The 21,078-nt window shown below is 40.6% G+C and overlaps 1 pseudogene; it reads right to left on the bottom strand.

Moving 5' to 3' along the window:
* Positions 1-6,422: 6,422 nt before the first annotated feature.
* LOC118376563 (uncharacterized) lies at positions 6,423-13,569 on the bottom strand (annotated as a pseudogene).
* Positions 13,570-21,078: the final 7,509 nt, after the last annotated feature.

Genomic DNA, 21,078 nt, shown 5'->3' on the forward strand with positions numbered 1-21,078 from the left:
ATCCTCCAGAAGGGGCAGTAAACCGTGGTATCCTGAACAGGTTAAATGTTTATTAATCTAACTGCACTGGCCAATTTACAGTAGCTATTACAGTGAAAGAATGCCATGCTATTGTTTTAGGAGAGTGTGCAGTTTTGAACATGAAATTAGGCACATTTGGGCAGTCTTGATATTATTTTAAACAGAAATGCAATGGTTCATTGGGTCAGTCTAAAACTTTGCACATACATTGGTTCCATCTAGTGGCCAAAATATAAATTGCACCTGGGCTGGAACCATACATTTTGGCCTTTTTTTCATTATATTATCTTTTTCCAGATCTAATGTGTTATATTCTCCTAAAATCCAATCACATTTCCACAAAGTGTTTCCTTTTAAATGCTACCAAGAAAATGCAAATCCTGCTTCAGGGCCTGAGCTACAGGCAGTTAGATTTGGGTGTGTCATTTTAGGCGAAAATTGAAGAAAAGGGGCGCATCCTTAGTTGTTACCTGATTAGATCAATCATGTTACAATTAACTTATGAGGATTTGGGGCACCACGGAAGAAGTTGTTTAAAGAGTTACCATCTCCCGAATTAAACTCTACAGTCGTATCCAAAGGTTTTGAGAATGACACAAATATTAATTTTCACAAAGTCTGCTGCCTCAGTTTGTATGATGGCAATTTGCATATACTCCTAAATGTTATGAAGAGGGATCGGGTGAATTGCAATTAATTGCAAAGTCCCTCTTTGCCATGCAAATGTACTGAATCTCCAAAAAACATTTCCACTGCATTTCAGCCCTGCCACAAAAGGACCAGGTGACATCATGTCAGTGATCCTCTCGTTAACACAGGTGTGAGTGTTGACGAGGACAAGGCTGGAGATCACTCTGTCATGATGATTGAGTTTGAATAACAGACTGGAAGCTTCAAAAGGAGGGTGGTGCTTGGAATCATTGTTCTTCCTCTGTCAAGCATGGTTACCTGCATGGAAACACGTGCCGTCATCATTGCTTTGCACAACTGGGGCTTCACAGGCAGGGATATTGCTGCCAGTAAGATTGCACCTAAATAAACCATTTATCAGATCATCAAGAACTTCAAGGAGAGCGGTTCAATTGTTGTGAACAAGGCTTCAGGGTGCCCAAGAAAGTCCAGCAAGTGCCAGCAACTGTCTCCTAAAGTTTATTCCGCTCCGGGATCGGGGCACCACCAGTACAGAACTTGCTCAGGAATGGCATCAGGCAGTTAGGTGTGAGTGCATCTGCACGCACAGTGAGGCGAAGACTTTTGGAGGATGGCCTGGTGTCAAGAAGGGCAGCAAAGAAGCCACTTCTCTCCAGGAAAAATATAATGGACAGACTGATATTCTGCAAAAGGTACAGGGATTGGACTGCTGAGGACTGGGGTAAAGTCATTTTCTCGGATGAATCCCCTTTCCGATTGTTTGGGGCATCCGGAAAAAAGCTTGTCCGGAGAAGACAAGGTGAGCGCTACCATCAGTCCCGTGTCATGCCAACAGTAAAGCATTCTGAGACCATTCATGTGTGGGGTTGCTTCTCAGCCAAGGGAGTGGGCTCACTCACAATTTTGCCTAACAACACAGCCATGAATAAAGATAGATACCAACACATCCTCCGAGAGCAACTTCTCCCATGAACAATGCCCTTTCCAGCATGACGGAGCACCTTGTCATAAGGCAAAAGTGATTACTAAGTGGCTCAGGGAACAAAACATCAATATTTTGGGTCCATGGCCAGGAAACTCCCCAGACCTTAATCCCATTTAATCACCGTTTATCTCTGTTGGCACCAAGTCTTCTTGGAAAGGGTTTGGTTAGGCCTTTCCATGGCCCACTTGTATATGCTCTGATTGTCGACCAGAGGTCACAATGTCCTTCTTAGTTGTCCGGTCTCCAATGGGGTGTTTCCTCAGAACAGTTACTTAGCTGTATTAGTGATTGTCTGAGAGGAGAGTTTTCTGCCGCCCTTGTGTTGGTATTCAAAGTTCCAAACCACTTTACACTCACAGCTGCAGACTCTCGACATCCTAGTCTGATAGGTGAGGTTATCTTCTTCACGTGTTGAGGTTCAAAGTTTCAACCATATCAAAGTGTAGCTCGCCGACTCACGTTTCCTGGTCTATTAGTTGGTTTAATTTTCTTCCCATCGTTTTCAGGTGCAAAGTTCCAACCATTTCACTTGTAGCGACCGCTTCGTGCCTTTCTGGTCTAATGTTAATTTCATTACCAAGGCTTTTTATGCACTTTGGGTTAAATTTCTTCAACCCTATCCCTTACCTGTTCATCAACATAGGTGGCGGGTGGTCGCTTTGTTGTTTTTTCTAATCCTGGATTGCCCCATTAAAACTACATTATCAATATTTAATAGTTTCATTTTATATTATATACAGCAGGGCTGCCCAACCCTCCTCCTGGAGATCTACTGTCCTGTAAGTTTTCAGTCCAGCCTTAAATTAGCATATCTGATTCAGCTGGTTAAGGTCTTGTTTAGCAGCAAATTAGTAGAATCAGGTGTGTTAAAATAGAGTTGGACTGAAAACCCAGAGGAAGGTAGATTTCCAGGAAGAGGGTTGGGCAGCCCTGATATAAAGCAACAGTGCCGGCACATCCTGTTGTCATTGCATTGGGAGTAACATCAGTTTGTGTTTCTGTGATCATTATCATCTGCAACAGAAATACAAAGTCAGAATGTGAACAATGTAAAGGTGAGCTCTATAATATTGCCAATTGTTGGGCACCAAATTTCTGATTCATGTGGTGTATATGAATACATTTCTAGTCCATCATCTTGTATCTATGCGAGATCTGCTTCATTTGACTTTTGTTATTTTAATCCATGTAAACAGTGAGTGCCTCTCAGAGAATCAGGTGTGACTCCACTAGAGAACAGTCAAGTGGTCCGGTAAGTACAGCTAATACAACTGTCAACCCTGGCACGTGGTTCAACTTATTTGCGCAAGTATTCAGACCCTTTGCTATGAGACTCAAAACTGAGCTCAGGTGCATCCTGTTTTCATTGATCATCCTTGAGATGTTTTTACAATTTGATTGGAGTCCACCTTTGGTCAATTCAATTGATTGGACATGATTTCAAAAGGCACACACCTGTCTATATAATATCCCACAGTTTACAGAGCAAAAACAAATCCATGAGGTCGAAGGAATTATCCCTAGAGCTCCTAGACAGGATTGTGTCGAGGCACAGATCTGGGGAAGGGTACCAAAACATTTCTGAAGCATCGAATGTCCCCAAGAACACAGTGGCCTCTATCCTTCTTAAATGGAAGAAGTTTGGAACCACCAGGACTCTTCCTACAGCTGGCCGCTCGGCCAAACTGAACAATCGGGGGAGAAGGGCCTTGGTCAGGGAGGTGACCAAGAACCTGATGGTCAATCTGACAGAGCTCTAGAGTTCCTCTGTGGAGATGGGAGAACCTTCCAAAATGACAACCATCTCTGCAGCACTCTCACAATCAGGCCTTTTAAGGTAGAGTTGCCTGACAGAAGCCATTCCTCTGTAAAAGGCACATGACAGCCCGCTTGGAGTTTGCCAAATGCACCTAAAGGCTCTCAGACCATAAGAAGCAACATTCGTTGGTCTGATCAAACCAATATTGAACTCTTTGGCCTGAATGCCAAGCGTCACGTCTGGAGTAAACCTGGCACCATCCCTACGGTGAAGCATGGTGGTGGCAGCATCATGCTGTGGGGATGTTTTTCAGTGGCAGTGACTGGGAGACTAGTCAGGATCGAGGGAAAGATGAACAGAGCAAAGTACAGATTGATCCTTGATTAAAACCTGCTCTAGAGCCCTCAGGACCTCAGACTGGGGTTAAGGTTTATCTTCCACCAGGACAACGACCCTTAGCAGACAGCCAAGACAATGCAGGAGTGGCTTTAGGACAAGTCTCTGAATGGCCCAGCCAGAATCCGGACTTGAACCAGATCAAACATTTCTGGATCGACCTGAAAATAGCTGTGCAGCAACACTTCTCATCTAACCTGACAGAGGTTGGGAGGATCTTTATAGAAGAATGGGAGAAACTCCCCAAATACAGGTGTGACAAGGTTGTAGCGTTGTACCAAGAAGACTCGAGGCATTAATCGCTGCTTCAACAAAGTACTGAGTGAAAGGTTTGAATATTTATGTACATTTGATATTTCTGATTTATTTTTAAAACATTTGCAAAAATTTCTGAATCTGTTTTTGCTTTTTCGTTATGGGGTATTGTGTGTTGATTGATGAGGGAAAAAATGTTTTTATCCATTTTAGAGAAGACTGTAACGTAACAAAATGCGGAAAAAGTCAAGGGGTCTGAATACTTTCTGAATGCAGAATAAGCCTAATCATGGACTAAATAGCTCTTCCTGTCATGTCTACTGTTTTCGACGTCGCCGGTATACATAACAACGGTTGTGTGATCCATTATTACGCACACCTGGCATCAATCATTAAGCGCACCTGTACGTCTATCATGAGGCACACCATTACCTCTCCTATACCTGGCACTCCCTTAGGATCATTCCCCAGTCAGTATTGTTCATGCGTAGATGCTACTGTTCTGTTTCGTTCCCATGTTTGTTTTATTAAATGTTTCACCTGCTTCTCGACTCACAGCGTTTTCGTTACATATTCAATGTAACATCTCTATTGGGAATGTTTTAATCGTGGTCTATGTTTAATATGAGTCTGGGATATATTGCATCATTAAGCAATATCTTGCTGCAATGTAGGCCAACAAATTAGTGCACTCCATAAATCTTTAGATTGCATACAGTACATGGGTGAAAACGAGGTAAAAACATTCAACAGGAAGGGATGCATTACTTTCCCCTAACCAATCAAGTCATTCTTAGCTTTTAAACAGCCCACATTTTTTTAAACATTTTGTCATTCATAGTAACAAAGAAAAACAGTTGTTGAAGCTATAGTCAGTCCATATCAAGATGATCAGAATCTGCCTTCTTTGGGGACTTCTCTCTCAAGTGTGTAAGTGCATGTCCTAATCTCACATAGTACTTTACTGAACAGTAAAATTTAAAATCTAAAAGAATAACAATATCATATTGGAAAGTCATATCTAAAGGTAATGAAATATATTCCATTTGGACAGCAATGTGACCGATATATCTTCAGACATTTTAAATTGCAGTAGTTTGATGACTTAATTAAGAAAACAACCTGTTACTCAAAGGTTGAACAATGTCCGTTTTCATTTAAATTTTGACATCTGATTACATTCACATTTTGGCAGACCTGATTCAGACTGAAGATGCTCCTCAACCAATGCCAGTGACTACTCGTCTATTTGGAGACACTGTATCTTTGCCATGTCCTAAAGCAGAATCTCAACAATTGCTGTACTGGTACAGACAAACTGTTGGCCGACTGCCCCATCTTGTCGCATCTGTAAACTATGCATCAGAACCTGTACTTAAAGGAGAATTTATGAATCCACGTTTCAAAGTGGAGGAATCTCAATATGGGTATAATCTCATTATCAGAAATATCAGCACATTAGATGAGGCAACATACTTTTGTGGAATGGGGACAATATTTTTTGGGCAGGTAATTTAATTTGAACTGTATTTCAATGTTCACCAAGTGTTTTTGTGTATTGTTATACACACAGTAGATGTTCAGAAAAAGTATTAACCATCTTGCTGCAGTATGCATAGAAAGTCGATATTAATTGATGCGTGTCATAATGGTCGAATGTAAAGACAACTTGTCATTTTTGGAGACAGGTTTTTGAAATGACAACGTTACGGTATAGCTAGCAAAGGAGTGTAGAAACGTTATCTAACTAACTTTTAACAACTCTCAAAATGTCTAACTGAGCTTCTTGGCTGACTGTGGGGTGAATAAATTAGAATAATTACTGACAATGACATCAAATGTTTACATTTAATTAGCCACTGCACCACTCTTTTTAGCAAACAAAACGCTGTTTCCAAGACTGCCATGCGCCTAAAAGAATGATTACTATTTAAAATTCTATGATGTCTCCACTTTACAAGCTTCTGAATAATTATGTTCTCAATACAATGACACAATGTAGGACACAATCCCCCTACATTGGTGTAGCAACCAGTTTCTGATCCAGTCCATCCAGGACACACTGTGACTCTACAGTGTACAGTATTCTCTGAGACCTGTACAGGAGAACACAGTGTGTACTGGTTCAGAGCCGGATCAGGAGAATCCCATCCAGGAGTTACTTACACCGCTGGGAATAGGAGTGATGAGTGTAAGAAGAGCCCTGAGACTCCCTCTCCTACAAAGAGTTGTCCACAGCCTCTCCAACAACAACCTCAGTCTCTGATGCTGGGACTTGCTACCATGTTGTGGCCACATGGGGAGATCCTGTTTGGCAACAAAACTAACCTAACTATTGGTAGATAATGAATATTATGTGTTAGTGTCGAAATTATAGAAGAAGGTTGAGTAATATTTAAGTGGTGCATATACAACAATAAGAACATCTTCCTAATATTGACTCTACAAGGTGTCGGAAGCGTTCCACAGGCATGCTGGCACATGTTGACTCCAATGCTTCCCACAGTTGTGTCATGTTGGCTGGATGTCCTTTGGGTGGTGGACCATTCTTGATAAACACGTGAAACTGTTGAGCGTGAAAACCCAGCAGAGTTGCAGTTCTTGACACACTCAAACCGGTGCGCCTGGCACCTACTACCATAACCCACACAATCCAATTGTCTCAAAGCTTAAAACTTGGTCAGTAACCTGTCTCATCCCCTTCAAAAACACTGTTTGAAGTGGATTTAACAAGTGACATCATTAAGGGATCATACATTTCACCTGGTTAGTCTGTCATGGAAAGAGCAGGTGTTCATAAGGTTTTGCAAAGTCAGTGTTCAGCACAGTGGTTGAGGTCAATGTGGCTTTTGCTTTAACAATATTCTCATCATTGACCTGAAATTAATGTTAATCTGTAAATTCTTAGATGCTGTGAACAAAATACAACCTGCTGATAACTTATTTAAAGAAATACAAACTTAATTTTTTAACAAATCTCTCATTCAAAATGTGTAAAGCGATTTTCATTCCAAAATAATCTCAAAGCGTTAAAAGCTAAACAAATTGCCCAACACAACAAATATAATTTGAGATGATGGAGATATAATGTCCTGAGGTAGATTAGGATGTTGGAGATTGAATGTCCTCAGTCATACTAGGAATAGGGTGTTGAGGAAGTTTGGGCTGGAAAGGCAGGATAGAGACAAAAGACAGAGCCCCTCATCAGAACATCACACATACTTCTCCTGCATTCAGTTCCTCCATGGAAGCTGCTCCTTTCTGTAGGTACTGGTCGTCCATTACCAAAAATGTATCAACCACCTGGGTGTTGCCACTGTTGCTGAAAGTGCAAGAAAAGTCACCAGAAATCAACAGTTGTTAGAAAGAGTCCAAAATTCTCTCCTGCCGTCTCCAGAAACTTTGAAAATGTTAATATAAGGGTGATATACATACATACATACATACATACATACATACATACATACATACATACATAATGTCCTTGTTTTTTAAAGAAAAGCACATGTTTTGCCCATTAAAAGAAAATCTAATGTATCAGAAATACAGTGTTGGCATTATTAATAATGTTGTAAATGACTAATGTAGCCTGAAACGGCTGATTTGTTATGGAATAACATAGGCATACAGAGGCCACTATCAGCAACCATCACTGTGTTCCAATGGCACGTTGTGTCATTGCTAATCCAAGTTTAGCATTTTAAAAAGTGAATTGATCATTAGAAAACCTTTTTGCAATTATGTTAGCACAGCTGACAGAACTATTGTTCTGATTTAAGAAACAATAAAACTGGCCTTCTTTAGACTAGTTGAGTATCTGGAGCATCAGCATTTGTGGGTTCGATTACAGGCTCAAAATGTCTTGAAACAAAGACCTTTCTTCTGAAACTCAACAGTCTATTCTTGTTCTGAGAAATTAAGGCTTGTTGTAAATTGTCAAGAAACAGAATATCTGGCACGATGCTGTGTACTACTCCCTTCACAGAACAGCGTAAACTGGCTCTAACCAGAATAGAAAGAGGAGTGTGAGGCCCCAGAGCACAACTGAGCAAGAGGTCAAGTACATTAGACTGTCTAATTCTTATTTTCAATGACAGCTTAGGAACAGTGGGTTAACTGCCTGTTCAGGGGCAGAATCACAGATTTGTACCATGTCAGCTCGGGGTATGAACTTGCAATCTTCCAGTTACTTGGCCTACGCTCTAACCACTAGGCTACCCTGCCGCTATGGTGACCAGTGAGCTGAGATAAGGCAGGGCTTTACCTAGCAAAGTCTTACAGGTGACCTGGAGCCAGGGGGTTTGGTGACAAATATGGTGCCTGCATAACAGTATGGTGGTTGCATAACAGCAAGTTGACACTGTGACACAATGTCAGAAAGAAATAAAGATAAAGAAACAGGAAATTAAAGCACTTGACTTGTAACCAGCTCACAATATTTCAATAGCTGCTCTGAGCTAATTGTCTCTAGACTGGTTACTGAGTACACTAATAAATCACACAAACATTTATGAGACTAAAGGATCATTTTCAAACAAGTAAGTAATTTTTCTAACGAAACTGTGTACAAAAGAACAACAGTATTTAAAAAAAATGCTTCAACTGTGAATAGCCTCCAAACATGATGCATTGGATAAATGTAATTCCATTAATTCATTGTTTAAAATTCAATATGTCATGTAGTCAAGAAACTGTCGAATTATAGCACCAGCTTTTAAATTACAGCACTGGTTTTAATGCTCTCCGTTTGTTTCCTTTTGACTTGAGTGGATAAAGAACAGTAAAACAGCATTCAACATTAATGCTCCACACAGACCAATACCAACTGGAACCAGTGCATTACAGTCCATCCCAACTACAAATACATGGGGAACATAATAACAATACAATAAAAAATGCTTTTTGTGATCTAAAAACTAAATAATAATAATGCACAACAGGAACTTCTTTGTCCAACCTTTTAAAAGGCTGCACTGTAAGTTCCATATAAATGTGCAAATATCGTAGTAGGAATTTTAATTAATTGTTGACCTCTATTTGTGATTATGCTGCAGTATAATTCAGTTTTAAGGTTACTAGGCTTCTTCCCATCTCATTAAAAGTACCTTGACATCCAGTTTTGTTCCATTGCCAAACAGGATCTCCCCACATGTGGCCACAGCACTGTAGTAAGTCCCAGCATGAGAGGGGCTGAGGTTGTTCTTGGATAGGCTGTAGACACAGCTCTGTGTAGGAGAGGGAGTCTCAGGGTTCTTCTCACACTCATCACTCCTGTTTCCAGGGATGTAAATGACTCCTGGGTGGGATTCTCCTGATCCGGCTCTTAACCAAGACACACTGTTCTCCTGTACAAGTCTCAGAGAGTACTGTACACTGCAGAGTCACAGAGTCTCCTGGATAGACTGGGTCAGACACTGGCTGCTGCTCCAGAGTTATCTTGGTAAACCTCTTTCCACTGGAACCTAAATTGTTTATTGTGTTGGTTGAAGAATATTCTCAAGTTTAAAATCTGTGGCATTAATAGCACATCTTTAAGACAGTGTGCATTTAGAACAATGTACCAAGATTAACTTTATAATATCTGCTGTTGACTATACTGTACACTGATGATATTATACTGAAATATACAATTCAAATGAAATTACCATTGTTAGCCAAACAGGTTCCATTTCGATAATCCATTTGAGACTTTGTTCCCACAGCACAGTAGTAGGTTGCCTCATCTGATGTGCTGAATATTGCTGATAACGAGTTGAGAGACATCTTCAGCTTTGATCACTTTAAAACATGGGTTGTTAAACTTTCCAAAAAAGAACAGCTTTTAAAGAATCAGTAATAGCTGCCACAACATGGGGCATTTGACCAATAGTTTGCTTGTACCAGTAGAGGACTTAAATGTTTGTTATCAGCGAATAGGCATGATAGAGGTATGGAGTCTCCGAGCTGAACACTGAACAGTGGTTAGTGGAACTGGCTGATGAACTTCTTCACTTTGAATAGGGTCTGCAATAGAACGTTTTGCAAATACATTAACTTTGCCAATTCAGATATCAATTTGTGGAATAATTGCTAAAGTGGTCAGAGCTATCTGGGAATGGGCGAAGACAAAGCCTAACCAATGTCCTTAAAACATACTGATATGGTGATGTTTCCTGTCACAGCTGTCAAAACTACTTTGATATAGCTACAGTATTCCATCCTCTTTCTGCACTACTGCACTACTTTCCAATAGTCTAAGACGTAGATTACACATTCAGTTTTAAATTCTGCAGTTCAGTAAGACAATTGGTTAGGCATGCACTTACAAAGTTGAGTGAGAAGTACCAAAATAAAGCTGGTTCTGGTCATCTTGCTACATTCTTTCCCTTAACCATGAAACATGTAATGACTGATGTGACAAAAGGATAACTATTCATTTTGCTTGGTGCAATGTAAGAATGACCTGATTGGTTGTGCAACACTTCCTGAAGTAGATGGTTTTCCACCAACAAGGGTCTGGACATGGTATCACTTTAAATGATACTTTAACTATAGTCTGATTTTTTTTTTGGACTTCTGTATTGATCATTGATGACAATTGTAAATGTTGATTTTGAACCAGTCAACTGATTTTTGAACCAGTCACAACCCGTCTAATTGATCAGTGGTGGAAAAAGTACTCAATTGTCATACTTGAGTAAAAGTACTCAATTGTCATACTTGAGTAAAAGTAATGATACCTTAATAACAAACTACTCAAGTAAAAGTGGATGTCACCCAATAAAATACTACTTGAGTAAAAGTCTAAAAGTTTTTGGTTTTAAATATACAGTACAAGTCAACATTTTTGACACCTACTCATTCCAGGGTTATTTATTTTGAACTATTTTCTACATTGTAGAATCATAGTGATGACATCAAAACTATAAAATAACACATGAAATCATTTAGTAAGCAAAAAGTGTTAAATAAAAATATATTTTGTATTTGAGATACTTCAAAGTAGCCTGTAATGAACACGATGGGAAACAGATAGCTGGTTTCAAACGCAGGGTGCGGCAGGTGTTAATTGTGAAGGACCACAGGAGAAGGCAGGTAGCTGGGTCCAGGGGCAGGCAGAAGGTCATACATAGGGGGTCCAAAAAGGCAACAGTACAGGCAGGGAAAAGGCTACAAACGTAGGCAAAAGGCGTCATTAGTAAGTCAGGTAAAAACTATCATACACAGGAGGAGTAAATTATGGGAAACCCAACGCTCAGATTTGATGAGTGTCACAAACCAAACAATACCTCAGTGATGGGGTGCAAAGAATTGAACTAAATTATTGTGTGATAATGACATACAGGTATGTGATCAGAATTCAGGTGATTGGGATCTGGAGTGTGAGTTGCGTTCAGGAGATCAAGGTGTTTGTGAGCTGGAAAGTGGGCTGGAAAGGTAGCTGCGTTCTGGGGATCTACGTGTTTGAGAGTGTGAGTTGGAAGCTGACGTTACATAGCCACCCTTTGCCTTGATGACATCTTACAACACTCTTGGCATTCTCTCAACCATGTTCATGATGTAGTCACATGTAATGCATTTCAATTAACAGGTGTGCCTTGTTAAAAGTTCATTTGTGGAATATCTTTCTTTCTTAAAATTAATGCATTTGAGCCAATCATTTGTATTGTGACAAGGTAGTTGTGGTATGCAGAAGATTGCCCTATTTGGTAAAAGACAAAGTCCATGTTGTGGCAAGAACATCTCAAATAAGCAAAGAGAATTGACAGTCCATCATTACTTTAAGACATGAAGGTCAGTCAATCTGGAAAATTTCACAAACTGCACAAAGTGCAGTTCCAAAAACCATCAAGCTCCATGATGAAACTGGCTCTCATGAGGACCGTCACAGGAAAGGATGACCCAGAGTTACCTGGATTTATTTAGAATTCATGGCACACTTAACCAGCATGGTCAACACAGTATTCTGTAGCAACACGCCATCCCGTCCGGTTTGCTCATAGTGGAACTACCATTTGTTTTTCAACAGGACAATGACCCAACATACCTCCAGGCTGTGTAAGGGATATTTGACCAAGAAGGAGAGTGATGGAGTGCTGCATAATTTGACCTGGCCTCTACAATCACCCTACCTCAACCCAATTGAGATGGCTTGGGATGAGTTGGACCTGGGAGTGACGGAAAAGCAGCCAACAAGTGCTCAGCATATGTGGGAACACCTTCAAGACTATTGGAAAAGCATTTCAGGTGAAGCTGGTTGAGAGAATGCCAAGAATGTACAAAGCTGTCATCAAGGCAATGGGTGGCTACTTTGAAGAATCTGAAATTAAACATGTCTTTTGATTTGTTGAACAGTTTCTTTGGTTTCTACATGATTCCATAGTTGTTATTTCATAGTTTTGATGTCTTCACTCATATTGTACAATGTAGAAAATAGTAAAAATAATGACTTTTGACTGGTACTGTATACATATTACAGCCTACAGTAGACTACTAAATACCATTGACAGGGCCACACTGACTCACTCACTCACCTTATGATGAGGACGAAGCCATAGGTGTGTCGTGGCAATCTCAAGATGAGCTACTTGAAAAACAGTGCTGCACTTTCGCGACAAAGTGTGCGTTGTTGAGATTTTGTCCCTTCTATTTGTTCTACAGCAGGGGTGTCAAAGTCAAATGGACAGAAGTAGCATATGCATTCCAAACTGCTGTCTTTCTTTTTTTCTGGGCAGAACCTCAGGAGAGACATCAGTTGTATATTCCAATCTGATGATAAATAATATTTTCTTTGACTTCTGTCTACAGCTTTAATTTTCAACAGATTCAAATTTTATGATTTATAACATGAACATTTTGACTGTTCCTTATTTGTTAAGTAAATAACTTCAAAGAAAAAAACAATAATAGCAATTTTCTATCATCCACTCAACTGAAATATTTTAAAAATATAATTGTTGAAATACAATAAAATAAAGTGCAAAATCTATTAATCAAAAACAACACTTTGTTTAAGGAGAAGTAACATGCAGTGAAAACAAATATTAAACTTTAACTTTTAAACTTGAACTGAGTAAAAACTCTAAATATGTGATTGCCATGTTCACTTGTTTGAGGTTGAGGGTGATACTGGCCCATCTTTTCCACAAGAGCCAGGAGAAGAGCTGAGGAAATCCTCAGTGAGTGGAGGTACCTGAGGCTTCTGTGTGATGTTTTGTTCAAGCCATCAAAGAAACCAGTTCATCTACAATGTGCTGCCAAACATAGAAGGAGCCTGGATGCGCAGCTGGGGCATTGTAAAGGGGCATAGCACCCACTGATAGTCAGTGCATCATTGCATTGGAGGTCAATCGACTCCATTTGGAGGTTTGGTGGTGAATTTCCACGTCAACAGCAAATGGGTTACCGAGCAGTTCCAACCTGCTTTTTTGTGCTTCAAAGTCAGCAAATCGGCGTCAAAGTCAGCGGCAAGCATACCTATTTTATCCGCCAACTGGCGCGGGGAAGACTGGTCCTCTTTCATGGTCTGGCAGCTGGGAAGAAGTCCGCATCTGCGTCTCCCACAGAGTCAGTTTGTTTTAAATGCCTTCACTGGCAGCAGGGAGATGACAGATCCCGACCCTGCACTGGTTCAGCATTCAGATGAGAAGTCCGTTTCACTGGCAGTCTCGGGAAGAAGTCCGTCACTGGCAGCATCTTTGAAGAAGTTTCCCTGGCTTAGCCATCGCAGCTGGGATAAGGCAAATCCGCTCAACTGGCAGAACTGGGAAGAAGATCAAACGGCTCTGATAAAGCAGCTGGGAAGAAGTCATTACATGCTCCATTCACTTTACCGCACAGCTTCCTGGTGTATGAAGAATGATCCAATGAAAATCACAGAAATGGCTCTCAGCCAAGGAAGAATGTCTTTTCCCTTTTTCACTGGCAGCTCTTTTAGAAGTCCTGGTCTACTGGCAGGGGCTCAGACTCACATTTAAAAGTCCTTTTTCACTGGGCAAACGGGAAGAAGTCCGTCATGCAGTTTTTGATGCAATCCCCCTCCGAAAAGGCCGGGCTGATTTAGGATCTCTTCTGGCAGCGGACAGCAGAAGTCCGTCATTTGGCTTTTTGGCAGAGCGGGAAGAAGTCCGTCACTGGCAGCGGGTTCCAGAATTCCGTTTTTGTCCGCGTGGTTTCAGTCGTCTCAGATTATATCAGTACCCGCCACACTTTCTCCACACAGAAGACACACAGGTTTTCAGCTACCTCCGTGAGAAGTCCGTCCCACTGGTTTGAAACCCCGGTTCTCAGTGTCCACCTTCCGTTTTGCCATTTTTGATGGGTATCTGAAAGTTAATTTTACTGTGATGCTGACAACTGCTGTGGAAATGAAGAAGTCCGTCACTGTTGCATTGTGGGAAATGTAGTATTGGTGCGTGTAAAAGATCTGCGCCGGCTTGCTGCGGGCGGGCGGTTCTAATAATAAATCAAGTCCCCAGGGGCCGTAAAAACCTTCTCGCGGGCATGCGGGTAGAAGTCCATACTGTTCTACAGACAGGTTAGTCTTCTCTTTTCAGGTAGATATGCATTCCAAACTGCTGTCTTTCTTTTGTTCTGGGCAGAACTCAGGAGACATCAGTTGTATCTCTGATGCTTAATCTTTGACTTCTGTCTACAGCTGTATTTTGATTCAAATTGTTATGATTTATAAGTGCACATTTTGACTGTTCCTTATTTGTTAAGCAGAGCGGGAAATGAACCAACAGTCCAACCAACCATAGGCAGCTGTGGAAGAAGTCCGTGCTGTACCTGGCGGAGCTGGCCCAGGGAAGAAGGTCATCTACAATCACTGGCAGCGGGAAGAAGTCCGAGTGCCTGGCAGCGGGCACAGAAGTCCGTTACTACTTCAGCGGGCAGCGGGTAGAAGTCCGTCACTGGCAGCGGGTAGAAGTCCGTCACTGGCCGCGGGCAGCGGGTAGAAGTCCGTCACTGGCAGCGGGTAGAAGTCCGTCACTGGCCGCGGGCAGCGGGTAGAAGTCCGTCACTGGCAGCGGGTAGAAGTCCGTCACTGGCAGCGGGTAGAAGTCCGTCACTGGCCGCGGGCAGCGGGTAGAAGTCCGTCACTGGCCGCGGGCAGCGGGTAGAAGTCCGTCACTGGCCGCGGGTAGAAGTCCGTCACTGGTCGCGGGCAGCGGGAAGAAGTCCGTCACTGGCCGCGGGCCGCGGGTAGAAGTCCGTCACTGGCCGCGGGCCGCGGGTAGAAGTCCGTCACTGGCCGCGGGCCGCATTTGGTCTTAGCTACTGCCAAAATTGTAAAATGTCTGTTGAATAGTTGTGATGATTGCATGGCCAGTAGTTAATTACAATTCAGATTAAATAATTTCATACCTGATCACTTTGCTGATTTCTGAACAAAGAAGCAAGTATTTATCTAATTTAAGGCAGGGTGAACAAAACCTACAGAAAATAACTACAGAAGTATGCAATGTAATCATATGCCAAATTACAGGAAACACATTAATATATTGTGATTTAATTAATTTTACCCATGGGTATGTCCAAATACTTACAGCCATTAATCTGATTATTTTATATCATTATTTTATATTATTTTATATCACCTTTATTTAACCAAGTAGGTCAGTTGAGAACAAGTTCTCATTTACAACTGCGACCTGGCCAAGATAAATCAAAGCAGTGTGACAAAAACCAACAAAACAGAGTTACACATGGGATAAACAAAAGTACAGTCAATAACACAATAGAACAATCTATATACAGTCTGTGCAAATGAAGTAAGGAAGTAACAAGGCCAATAGTGTAACGGCGTTCGTTTGTCGAAAGAGTCGGACCAAAATGCGGCGTGGTAGTTACTCATGTTCTTTAATAACGAAAAGACGATACATGAAATAACTTTATATATACAAAAACAACAAACGGAACGTGAAAACCTATACAGCCTGTCTGGTGAACACTAACACAGAGACAGGAACAATCACCCACGAAATACACAGTGAATCCCCGGCTACCTAAATATGGTTCCCAATCAGAGACAACGAGAATCACCTGACTCTGATTGAGAACCGCCTCAGGCAGCCAAACCTATGCTACACCCCTACTCAGCCGCAATCCCAATGCCTACAAAACCCCAATAGGAAACACAACATTTAAACCCATGTCACACCCTGGCCTGACCAAATATGTAACGAAAACACAAAATACTATGACCAAGGCGTGACAAATAGCGAAGTAATTACAATTTAGCAAATTAACTCAGGAGTGAACGATGTGCAGATGATGTGCCAGTAGAAATACTGGTGTGCAAAAGCGCAAAAAAAGTAAATAAAGACAGTATGGGGATGAGGTATGTAGTTGGATAGGCTATTTACAGATGGGCTGTGTACAGCTGCAGCGATCGGTAAACTGCTTAGATAGCTGATACTTAAAGTTAGTGAGGGAGATTTAAGTCTTTGTTGTGAAATAGGAAGCTGATTCCAGATTTCATATGAGCCTGGAAGGATAGTTTACAGTCGAGCCAGACATCTGGGTATTTGTAGTTGTCCACATATTCTAAGTCAGAATCGTCCAGAGTAGTGATGCTAGTCGGGCGGGCGGGTACGTGTAACGACATGCATTTAGTTTGACTAGCGTTTAAGAGCAGTTGGAGGCCACGGAAGGAGTGTTTTATGGCATTGAATCTCGTTTGGAGGTTTGTTAACCTCTCTAGGGTATGTGGGATGCTAGCATCCCATCTGGCCAACATGCAGTGAGGTCGTAGAGCACCAAATTCAATAACAGAAATGCTCATTATAAAAATTCATAAAACCAAACATATTTTACATAGGTTTAAAGATGAACTTCTTGTTAAACCAACTACAGTGTCATATTTATAAAAGCTTTTCGGCGAAAGCATACCTAGCCCAGAACATACCTAGCCCAGAACATACCTAGCCCAGAACATAGCCCAATTGACAAATTATTACAAACAGTAACCAGCCAAGCAGAACAAAACTCAGAAATATAGATAAAATGAACCCCTTACCTTTGATCTTCATATGGTGGCAATCAGAAGACATTCATTTACTCAATAAATGTTCCTTTTATTCGATGAAGTCTCTTTTATAATCAAAAACCTTAGTTTTGTTAGCGCGTTTTCTTCAGTAATCCTCAGGCTCAAACTCAGTCAAGAAAATCAGACAAAAATTCAAATTGTATCCGTAAAGTTCATAGAAACATGTCAAACGATGTTTATATTCAATCCTCAGGTTGTTTTCTAGCCTAAATGATCTATAATATTTCAACCGGACAATAACGTTGTCAATATAAAAGGTAAACAAGAAATGCACATCCGCCTGAAAAAACTCTGCGTCATGTTAGGGTCCACTCATTCAGACTGGTCTTACTCCCTCATTTATAAGAATACAAGCCTGAAACGATTTCTAAAGACTGTTGACATCTAGTGGAAGGCATATGAACTGGAAATGGAGTCCTATGTCAATGGATACTGTAATGGCATTGAATAGAAAACTACAAAACCCCCCAAAAACTATTTCCTGGATTTTTCTCAGGTTTTCGCCTTCTAAATCAGTTCTGTTATGCTCACAGACACTATATTAACGGTTTTGGAAACTTTAGAGTGTTTTTTATCCAAATCTACCAGTTATATGCATATCATATCTTCTGGGTCCGAGGAGCAGGCCATTTAATTTGGGCATGCAACATTCAGAATGCTGCCCCCTACCCTAGAGAGGTTAACAAAGAAGGGGTAGAGGTATAGAGAATGGTGTTGTCTGCGTAGAGGTGGATCAAGGAATCACCCGCAGCAAGAGCGACATCATTGATATATACAGAGAAAAGAGTCGGCCCGAGGACTTAACAGTGTGGTACGCATATAGAGACTGCCTGAGGTTCGGACAACAGGTCCCCCGATTTGACACACTGAACTCTATCTAAGAAGCAGTTGGTGAAACAGGTGAGGCAATCATTTGAAAAACCAAGGCTAAAATCTAAAACATATGTACAAATAAACCAAATGCTTCTCAGAAAAAAATATATATAATCACAATTGACTTACCATTACAACAGTCACAGATCTTTATATTCTTCCTTGTGTACATGAGGTAGATTATCAGGACGATACACGTTAATAATGCTTCCCCGAGGATGAATATTGCTGAAACAGCACATTCCTTCGGGGTTTTCTGTTAACTTCTTGGATATAGGGGGTGCTATTTTAATTTTTGGATGAAAACCGTTCCCGTTTTAAACAAGATATTTTGTCACGAAAGGATGCTCGACTATGCATATAATTGTCAGCTTTGGAAAGAAAACACTCTGACATTTCCAAAACTGCAAAGATATTGTCTGTGAGTGTCACAGAACTGATGTTACAGAAAAAACCCAGATAAAAATCCAATCAGGAAGTGCCGCATTTTTAAAAATCGCCTCATGCCAATGACCCCTTATGGCTGTGAAGGAGCTAGGAGTCAGCTTACGTTTTCCACGTTTTCCCCAAGGTGTCTGCAGCATTGTGACGTATTTGTATGCATATCATTGGAAGATTGACCATAAGAGACTACATCTACCAGGTGGTCGCTTGGTGTCCTCCGTCACAATTATTGCATAATCTCCAGCTGCAGTATTTTTCTGTTTGCTTCTGATGAGAAGCTAACTGCCACCACTGATAGATTATCGAATAGATATGTGAAAAACACCTTGAGGATTGATTCTAAACAACGTTTGCCATGTTTCTGTCGATATTATGGAGCTAATTTGTAAAAACGTTTGGCGTTGTAAGTGACTGCATTTTCCGGTCTTTTTCTTAGCCAAACGGAGCTATGTCATCTACACAAATAATATTTTTGGAAAAAATGAACATTTGCTATCTAACTAAGAGTCTCGTCATTGAAAACATCTGAAGTTCTTCAAAGGTAAATTATTTTATTTTAATGCTTTTCTTGTTTTTGTGAAAATGTTGCCTGCATTCAGCAGGCTAGGCTTAATGCTATGCTAGGCTATCAATAGTCTTACACAAATGCTTGTGTAGCTTTGGTTGAAAAGCATATTTTGAAAATCTGAGATGACAGTGTTGTTAACAAAAGACTAAGCTTGTGTTTGAATATATTTATTTAATTTCATTTGCGATTTTCATGAATAGGAAACTTTGCGTTATGGTAATGAGCTTGAGGCCATGATTACGCTCCCGGATACGGGATTGCTCGACGCTAGAGGTTAACAAGGAAGACCAGAAAGCAGTCAGAAGTAAATTCCATCTTCATATTGAATGCAAAATCCACAATACTGAAAATCTAGTGTTCTTCACAATAATTTCATAATGTACTCTATATCAAGACAGTGAATGACTGTTAAACAGGACCAAACACAGAAGTTTAAAAATAAATATGTATCATTTATACTTCATCACCTTCCATTTCCCAACAGGATCTCCCCACATGTGGCTACAGCACAGTAGTAAGTCCCAGCATCAGAGTCTCAGGGCTCTTCTCACACTCATCACTCCTGTTCCCAGGGGTGTAAATGACTCCTGGATGGGAGTCTCCTGATCCAGCTCTGAACCAGTACACGCTGTGTTCTCCTGTAGAGGTCTCAGAGAGTACTGTACACTGTAGAGTCACAGAGTCTCCTGAATGGACTGGGTCAGACTCTGCCTGTTGCTCCACAGTCTTGGAGTTGGACTGTGAGCCTACCATATATATTTGTTTTTCATTTATCCCAAATGTAACACTATTTCAACCCAATATCTTCCTATCAACAATGTTTTTTGTGAAGTGGGAAAAAAGCAATAAAGTAAAAACGTTTGAATTATTGTTAATATAGACAGGACCCAAAAGTATTACCACATGCTTATTAAGAAAACTTAAAGAACACCAGTTGAAGTCATAAAATCAAATTAGTTAACTAACGGTTATTAATTAGTGAAAAGATCATTCATAATTACAGTGGACGATAGGGATGAATTTTCCAAATGTCACTTTATCGGTGTACATGGCTGCACAATAATATATAACTGAATAAATTAGCTTTTCCTCTGAAATTAGCAAGTTAAAACATTTTCTCTCGTGTATTACATAGTTATGCAGAGGATCTGCAAACCCCTCCCCTTGTATGTCACATGACTTGAACTTGAATTGTACATTGAGTGACTTCAGGGTACTTTCCAATAACATGTTGCAACCAGGTGGTTGGACACCTTCAAGGGTCAAACATTCCCCAAGCTTAACAGTCACTGTATTGAGATGGTCACTGACAGAATCTGTTGAAGAAACATAAAATACTACACATGTTGAACTAAACTGAAAATGGGTCAATTATTTATTAACCCACCTATAATGAAAATGATAAATAGTATAATCAAGCATTGGGTCATACTTACAGACTGTATTGACCAAGAGGAGAAATACACATGGTTGGCTCATCTTTGCAGCTTCAGACTACCAAAGAAACCTGTCTCAGGTTAGATGGTCTGTGGAAGGCCAACGTCATCTGGAAGACAGATTGCTACATGAGGCTCAGAAATATTATGCAAGTCGGTTGATATGAAACCTTTTATAGGCCCAGTTTATGGTTAATGAAGTGAACAATCCATCGAAAACGTAAAACATGACAAAGAAAGAGCCACGCAGAGGTACAAATGATGCTAGGTATAGGTCTGTCTTATTTCATTTCATTATCAACTACAGTATGTCACATTCACATAGTTGGCAAAATGGCTTTTTGGTCTTAATTTAAGGTTAGGCATAAGGTTAGGAGTCTGGTTAAGATTAGGGTTAAGGTTAAGGTTAGGTTTAAAATCAGATTTTAAGGAGATAACTTGTAGAAATGGGCAGGGTTTATAACTTTGTGTCTGTCGTAACTAGCGATGACTCAGAAAATGGGTTCAAGAGTAGCAGAAATGACATTGTCCTGCAATCAAAGCAACCACTGTAAATGAATACAAATGTGGTATAAAAGATAATCTATCACAGGAACTAGAGTTTGAGGATGAGGTCATGGGTGGGGGCACCACACATCCAGGTATAAACAACAACACACA

Source organism: Oncorhynchus keta, chromosome 4, assembly GCF_023373465.1.
Source record: "Oncorhynchus keta strain PuntledgeMale-10-30-2019 chromosome 4, Oket_V2, whole genome shotgun sequence".
Lineage (NCBI taxonomy): Eukaryota > Metazoa > Chordata > Actinopteri > Salmoniformes > Salmonidae > Oncorhynchus > Oncorhynchus keta.